Below are 8,605 nucleotides of genomic sequence, written 5' to 3'. Positions count from 1 at the left end.
GAACTGAGGGGCCCAGAACTGGACACAATATTCCAGATGAGGTCTCACCAGGGCAGAGTAGAGGGGAAGGATGTGACTAAAATGGAGAGACATGGCTCTGACAGGTGGACCAGTCAGTGGATAAGGAATTGGATGGATGGTCATACTCAAAGAGTTGTGGTCAGTGGCTCGATGTCTGGGTAGAGACCAGTGATGTGTGGCATTCCTCAGGGGTCTGTACAGGGACCAGTATTATTTAACATCTTTATCGGGGACACGGACAGTGAGATTGAGCACATCCTCGGTAAGTTTGCAGATGACACCAAGCTGAGTGGTGTGGTTGATACCCCAGAGGGAAGGGATGCCATTCAGGGGGACCTTGACAAGCTTGACATATGTGCCTGTGTGAACCTCATGCAGTTCAACAAGGCCAAGTACCAGGTCCTACACTCGGATCAGGGCAATCCCAAACATGGATATAGGATGGGTGATGAGTGGATTGAGAGCAGCCCTGTGGAGAAGGACCTGGGCACCAAGCTGGCACCACTTGCTGCAGGCTCTTCAGCTTCACGTTCATACACTGGTTGTTACAGCTCTGCTGTAGCACAGACAGTGCTGTGCAGGCAGCATGGAAATCCTAATGATGAAAAGAAGGGATGATCCAAGACACAACACAGGACTTTTGTTGCAGGCCAGAAGATGTGAAGAGGTGTTGTAAGTGGGGAAAGGGAAAGTGAAGAGAAAAAATCCGATCCAGTTTTCTTGCTAGCTAAGCACATTCTCTCCTGTGCAATAAAAGCTCTAGAGGGACTTTGGAAGTAAAGAGGGCATGAAAACATAATTATACACTAAATCATGAAGCAAGGAAACTGCATTGAAACAACACTGTTAGCATCATGCAATTAAGTATTCAACAGCTGGAAATTCTGGTAGATGTTCAGACAACTGTAGTTTTTGCATTTCTGCAACACTTGAGGGCTTGACTACAACATTAACAATATACTCTTTATGTTGACTTCATGCATGATATATCAGTGTGCTCAGTCATGTTATGGCTACTACCTCACATTCTGAGGATCTAGGGCTGGGAATCTACTTCTCTTATTAATACTAGCGTAAATTCCAAGTAACTGCATTGAACTCAAAGAGGCCCTGCCATAAAACCAAACCAAACAAACAACCAACCAAAACCCAAAAAACCCCACCCACCAACCAACCAACCAACCAACCAACCAACCAACCAACCAACCAACCAACAACAGCCCCCCCCCTTAGCCCCCACAGATGCAAGCATCAATTAAATGATATCTTATATAACCAACAGAAACTGAAAGTGGTGAGTAGCTGACAAAAAGTATCACTGTGAAAGTCTAAAGTGAAGACTGCTATCTTCACTTTGCAGAAAATTATTTTTCACTCTAAATGAGCCTTGTAGATTCCAAAATATGCTTTGTAAAATCATCATTAATTGTCAGATGATTGAGTCACTCCAACTGAAGCCAATAAAAAATTGTGCCACCGCAGCTGTCAAGACTTATGGATTTTAAGGCTCTAAACTATTTTTAACAGCATGTAAAAGAATACAAAACATGTAATTATTCAAATGAGAAATGTGCAGTCTGAAATGTGTGGTGTTTTGAAAATAAGCAAGCATCCTGATACCTGTAACATTGCTGCAATTTGGCTGGCACTATGATTATGTCAACTATGAGTGCAGCTGCCACCGGAAATGCTGAATACAAGCAGAGGGTAAATGCTTCATTTAGGTGAGCAAACATTCCAGGGCTTCTAAATGAATGAAAATAGGAAGGTCTTCCTTGGCTAATTGCTGTGTTGCCACATACCTGGTTTGGCAGGAGGATGGTGCTGTCAAAGAGGAACACACATACAGTTTGGGCTTATGTTGTTCCTCCAATGTCTGACATAAACATTTAAAGTTCTCCTTCAGCTTGCAGAGTTAGAGCATATGTATATGTGTGTAGACTTCTGTACCAACACCCACACTATCGATATCTACTAACACTGATCTATGAGCATCTGGGCCAGGTCATTTGCTGATGGAGATTAGCATGCACTCACTGAAGACATGGTGATATCCCAGAAAAGACTCCTGCCCTTATATTCCAGAATTTGCAGGCTGCTCTTTTGAGCTCTCAAACCCAGGCACACTGTCTATATCTATGTCTGCATTACAAAACTTCTTCCTTTCAAAGCAAGACAAATAAGAACTAAGGTGAACAAAATGACATGACTCATTAGTTAAAATCCCCCAAGAAAACGTATTTTTTACCTAAATCAGTTGTGGCAGCTATTAATAATCCTGCCAGCTGGGAACTTGAATATTACCATATCCAGGTGTCAGCAGTGTCTAGGGGAAAGGAAATACTTTCCTGGATGCAGGTCACAGGACAGTGGGGAACAAGTGAGGCTCACATCACATTTGTAGACAGTTGTTTAAACATTTTTGCAATGTCCCGCCATCTCTTGAATAACTCCAAATATATAGCCTTGGAAGAAACAGCTAACCTTGGGTTTTGCAGGTCTGAGGAAGAACAAGCAGTGGCTAACCAAAATGAGGATGATTACATGCTTACAACCACATTCAGTTTTCACTCAGCTACAGCTGTAGCAAAATTCAACATAAATGGGCATTTGAGCAAGCAAGAGTTCAACCGTTAGCCCAGTGGCAGGGTCTCTGCAGAGTGCCACGTGTATAGACATGTGGGAAAGTAGATAAAGCTGAAACTCATGGTCATCTTTCCCATGTATTTCTCCATCAAGACAAAACATACACAAAATATCTCAATCAGTAATAAACTTCAAGTATTGCAAATCCACCAGAAGAGCTATCTTTCTTTAAATACCTTCAAAATTTGACACTAAAGACATATAGTGGACAAAGCTATTTTAAAGAACTTGTGATTTTCCTCCTGGTGTGTACTATGAGCAATTTCCAAGTTGAGTCTTTATTGTATAGAGACACATGTCTAAAACAAGGCATTTATGGGATAAAATGAAAAATCACAGAATCACAGAATGTTAGGGATTGGAAGGGACCTCAAAAGATCATTTAGTCCAATCCCCCTGCCAGAGCAGGAACACCCAGACGAGGCTACACAGGAAAATGGATATAGTGTCTCAAAAAAATCACAGTTTTTAAGAACATCCCAACTATACTCTCCTCCTTGCCAAGTGCTTTAAATAAGCTCTCAAAAAGCTGGATGGGGGCCTTGTCCACCAAATTATCTTGTGCTCAATGAGAACAAACACAAGAAGCCCATCTCTAGTGCTTCCTGGTTATCATTTCTACATCACACTGACCTCCTTGGTAGAAAACTTCACAACTCTTCATGGTCAAATAACCCACTCAGCCAGAAGCTTTGCTCTCCCACAGCAATCACAACCAGAAAAACCCCAGCCTCTTGGTTGACATGGACCAGAAAATTTTTCAAAAATATTTCCAAACAAAAAACATACCTCAGAAGCACTCCAGTGGTGTCTTCCCTGTCACTGCCTTTGTGGAGGACCAGTGCACTTATGTCACACTGAGCAATCGTCTACAAATACCCCCATCCAGACCTCACTCTGAGCCAAAGTTCGTGAACACCATGACTTTGCACAATGTTATGCAGCAGAGAATTGCTCTTTATATAGCGTGTGACAGTTTCAAAAAGCTGAAATGGTTCAGTGCTGTGCCACTTACTTGTGCATTGTATCACTTGATTGTGGTTTTAAACCTATTTTTTCTTTGTTATGCTGCATAGAGGAATGCTGCACTTGCCAGGCTGGAGGAGGGTATTGGCCTACAGCATGTGCCACCACGGTGGCACCAACTGATTCAGGCAAGGTCTGATGGAGTTTCATTCTAAGGCTGCCATTTACACTAAATAGTAGCCACTTGTGTACCTTCCAAAACTCCCATTTAATATTTTCCATTCAGACTCATCACGTGCTTGCTGTTTTTGCAGCTTAACCTCTTCTGGGTCATGAATCCTGACCTGAAGGGTAGCTGATGAAAGGTAGGCTGGACAATAGATTGTTTCTTGCTGTTAAAAGAGCTCAGTCTCCTTGGGCTTTTTGTTGGTTTTCCAGCTATCGTTAGTTTAAGACTTTTTTCTGCCTGCCTATATGTATCTATGCTCTCCGCCTCTGCAGGATTCAACTGCCAGTCAGTTCTACACTGCATCTTCTGTGGTAATCACAGAATTGCAGAGCAGTTGAGGTTGAAAGGGACCTCTGGAGGTCATCTTGTCCAACCCTTTGCACAAGCAGGACCACCTGGAGCCGGTTGCCCAGGACCATGTCCAGACAGTTTTTGAGTATCTCTAAAGAGGGAGTGAAAACAAGTATTATTATTCCCATTGTGCAGATAAAGAATCAAACAGAAATATTAGGGGTTTGCCAAGGAAGTTAAGGAACTGCAACCTAATTTTGGTTCATGCTAAGCCTTACTCAACTATTCCTGCCCAATGGTGGTACAGGCTGAATAAAGAGGATAAAAGTCTGAAAAAACAAATCCAGTGAGCAGTGTGATGGTGGTAACTCAAGTAAGTGTCACAATTTTATTTAATCAGCACTTTTTTTTTTTTTTTAATGGGTAAAAAGTAGCTAGATTAAAAAAACCCCTGATGATCTAGAAGAAAAAAAAAACTCCACCGGAAACAAAAAGGAAGACGAAAGTGAAGGACTAAAGAGAGAAAAGGATGAACAGATGTTATTTCAAGACCCAAGGTGCGACAAAATCTAGCCTGACCAGCTATGTGGGCTCTTTAGTCTCACAAAGCCCAACAGCTGAGGTACACTGAGGTACAAAGCCCAAGTACACCGTCTGCAGTTAGCAACCAGGCTTGACCTGGGACTACTATGACAAGGCCAGCCTGTCATCATAATCCTTAGAGAAGGGAGAGAAGGTGGAGGGAGCGCAGAGGGAGGCTGAGGAGCAGGGGCTGTGAGGCATTTACAGCAGAGGGGCAGCGATGGCAGATCAAGAGCCAGCTCTTCACAGGACAAGGTGCTCTCCTGGCTCAGGCGACCGCTGTGCTGGCTCCCTCGGTGTGCTGCGCTGACTCCTCCTGACATCACTTCCTCAGGATCACTCCTGAGACTCCACTCCTTCATTCTCAGGATAATTTGCTATCTTAAATGTTAAAGAAAAGTTGCGTAGAGGTATTTTTAAACGAGCATCTATGGATGTTGTTTTCTTTGGTGGCTGTTTGGCCTCTGGTCACGTTGTCCTCCTGTGATGGATTCCCTGCAACTTCAGCGCCAAGGTACCACAGCAGCTGCCAACTCGGGGGAACATCCCAACCCCCTGCCTTCCCCTGATCCCACGGGAGGGGCGGGCTGCTGGAGGAGGAGCAAGGGAGGAGGGCTGGGAGAAGGAGGAGCAGTTTTCAGCTCAAACACAAGGCGTGGATCCCGGTCCGCGCGCCTCCCTCGGCCGCACGGGACGAGACAAGATGGCGGCGGCCCGTCCCGCGGGTAAAGGCCGCCCGTGGAGGGCAGGCTTGGCGCCGGGGCTGCGCGGCTCCCGGGCTCCGAAGCGGGGGCTGAGGCGGGCGGCTGGCTCGGAGCGGGCTGGAGTGGGGAAGCGGCGGGAGGCGCTGACGGGCCCGGCCGGCTGCCCGGCCTCCGCGGCACGGAGCGGCGCGTACGCGCAGGAAGGGCCTCTGCGGTGGGACCGCCGGGCCAGAACCTCGTTTTTCCCGCGCTGTAACCAAGAAGCTCGAGGAGCAGCAGGAGCGGCGGCGTGTGCCCTGTCTGCAGCGCTGGAGTAACACCGAGACACTGGCGGATGAGAGGCTGTGCCAAGATCAGCGCTGGCTGGGCCACCAAAACTGCTGCGCAGGTATGTTCATCAACTGTTGCCAGATTAAAATAAGATGCAGATGAAAAACATTTGTAAGCCAGCAACCGGATGAGAAAAAAATAGCACATTCTGTAGTCACAAAGGTATGCAGCACTTATAAAAAGACCATATAAGACAAAATCTGTCAGTATGCACATTTGAAAACATCTCGTTCATAACAGGATGCTGTTTTTGACATGTCTTCCTGTTGCTGTGTATTTGTTACCCGCTGGCTGAAAGCCTCTGTCAGGTACATTTCATACAACCAGTTGCAGCAGCAAAAGGTGTGCTCTTGCTAGATCAGAAACTCTGGTTTCATCTATGGTATGTTTTGCAAAAATATTTCATAAGTATACAATAGTTCAGAGCCCCTGTTGGCAGAGGTGTTTAGTCCAGTGTCTTTCACATGATGAATCACAGAATCACAGAATGTCAGGGACTGGAAGGGACCTCGAAAGATCATCCAGTCCAATCCCCCCGCCGGAGCAGGAACACCCAGATGAGGTTACACAGGAAGGCGTCCAGGCGGGTTTGAATGTCTCCAGAGAAGGAGACTCCACAACCTCCCTGGGCAGCCTGATCCAGTGTCTGTCACCCTCACTGAGAAGAAGTTTCTCCTCAAATTTAAGTGGAACCTCTTGTGTTCCAGCTTGAACCCGTTACCCCTTGTCTTACTGTTGGTTGTCACTGAGAAGAGCCTGGCTCCATCCTCATGACACTCCCTCTTTACATATTTATAAACATTAATGAGGTCACCCCTCAGTCTCCTCTTCTCCAAGCTAAAGAGACCCAGCTCCCTCAGCCTTTCCTCATAAGGGAAATGCTCCACTCCCTTAGTCACCTTCGTGGCTCTGCACTGGACTCTCTCCAGCAGTTCCCTGTCCTTCTGGAACTGAGGGGCCCAGAACTGGACACAATATTCCAGATGAGGTCTCACCAGGGCAGAGTAGAGGGGAAGGAGAACCTCTCTGGACCTACTAACCACCCCCCTTCTAATACACCCCAGGATGCCATTGGCCTTCTTGGCCACAAGGGCACAGTGCTGGCTCATGGTCATCCTGCTGTCCACCAGGACCCCCAGGTCCCTTTCCCCTACACTGCTCTCTAATAGGTCATTCCCCAACCTATACTGGAACCTGGGGTTGTTCCTGCCCAGATGCAAGACTCTACGCCTTGTTATATTTCATTAAATTTTTCCCCGCCCAACTCTCTAGCCTGTCCAGATCTCGCTGGATGGCAGCACAGCCCTCTGGCGTGTCAGCCACTCCTCCCAGCTTGGTGTCATCAGCAAACTTGCTGATAGTACACTCAGTTCCCTCATCCAAGTCATTGATGAATATATTGAATAGTATTGGTCCCAGAACTGACCCTTGAGGCACTCCACTAGATACAGGCCTCCAACCAGACTCTGCCCCATTGATCACGACTCTCTGGCTTCTCTCCTTCAGCCAGTTTGCAGTCCACCTCACTACCCGATCATCCAGTCCACACTTCCTCAGTTTTGCCGTGAGGATGCTGTGGGAGACGGTGTCAAATGCTTTGCTGAAGTCAAGGTAGACCACATCCACTGCTCTGCCATCGTCAGTCCACCTTGTTACGTCTTCATAAAAGGCTATGAGGTTGGTCAAACACGATTTCCCCTTGGTGAAGCCATGTTGACTGTCCCTGATGACCCTCTTATCCTTGATATGTCTTAAGATGGCAAATGCACTCTCTGTTTTTACTTGCCAGCTGGGTTAATCAGCACTGAAAATGTGAACATACCTACTCTTTTTAGTTTATTTCAAATTTCAGAAACTCATTTGTTAAGTTGGTGTTTTGCAAAATTAATTGTTAAGACTACAGAAAATAGTTTATATGACCTGATGAATGTAATGTTAGTCTTAACAGCTTGAAGATTATATATATTCACTAGCAATATTTATGTATACACAGTAAACTGCTAAAATGAGACCTTGGATGTATAGAAATGCAACTTTGACTAAGTGAGGAATATTAACTATTGTAATTTGGGAAAGACAACAGGATGGTTGGAGGACTGAGAAGGTAGGACAGTTAAAACTTTATGCTGTATCTTACTGGTTATAGCCTCCAAAATTATAGTAGTGCAACGGCAACTCATGTTCCCCTCCTTCTATGAGGGAAAGCAGTATTGCATTTGCACATAAGGCTCGCACACTGTTGGTGGCTTTCACCTAAGTCTTACTTAAAACTCTGTAAGAGGTCATTAAGGTAGGATATGAAAAAACCCTATTTAACTCAATACAAGTCTTCCTACTCAATAAAGGCTCACAACCTGCTTGATAAGGATTAGTCAGACATTATTTTCAGTTGTTTTGTTACAATGCTGTGTATTAATGGCACCGCTTTTCCACGTTCCTAGGCAGCATCAAGAGGGAATGGAATTTGTCACATCAACACTGAACTGCAGCTAAGCTTCAACGCTTTATATGGGACTGTTTGGTGGAAGAGGAAGCTGCAGTACTGAAAGCAGTTGGTGCTTGAATGCATGAGACCATGCCTCTCACAGAAAGCAAAGAATGTCTTCAAAAACTTTATGAAATACAAACTCAGTTAAATCCTTTCAAGGTTTTTCTTCACAAGGCAACAATAAACCAGTGGTTCACTTTTCTTAGAGCTTGAATAATTGGGGAAAAGGAAAGCTAATATTCCTACTAAGGTGTGTACAAGATCTATTGCTCTCCCTTCAGACTGAGATTTGTAGTTTGACATACTATTAAGACCAGAGAGATCAACTTGGGAAAAAAAAAAAAAAGG

General features: G+C 45.2%; 1 non-coding gene across 1 annotated transcript; it reads left to right on the top strand.

Moving 5' to 3' along the window:
• Positions 1 to 7,858: 7,858 nt before the first annotated feature.
• On the top strand, positions 7,859 to 7,988 carry LOC136002659 (small nucleolar RNA SNORA47). The gene has a single exon (XR_010607953.1). It is a non-coding gene; the product is annotated as a small nucleolar RNA SNORA47 (small nucleolar RNA).
• Positions 7,989 to 8,605: the final 617 nt, after the last annotated feature.

Source organism: Caloenas nicobarica, chromosome Z (genome assembly GCF_036013445.1).
Source record: "Caloenas nicobarica isolate bCalNic1 chromosome Z, bCalNic1.hap1, whole genome shotgun sequence".
Lineage (NCBI taxonomy): Eukaryota > Metazoa > Chordata > Aves > Columbiformes > Columbidae > Caloenas > Caloenas nicobarica.
This window is presented reverse-complemented; position numbering and strand designations above follow the sequence as displayed.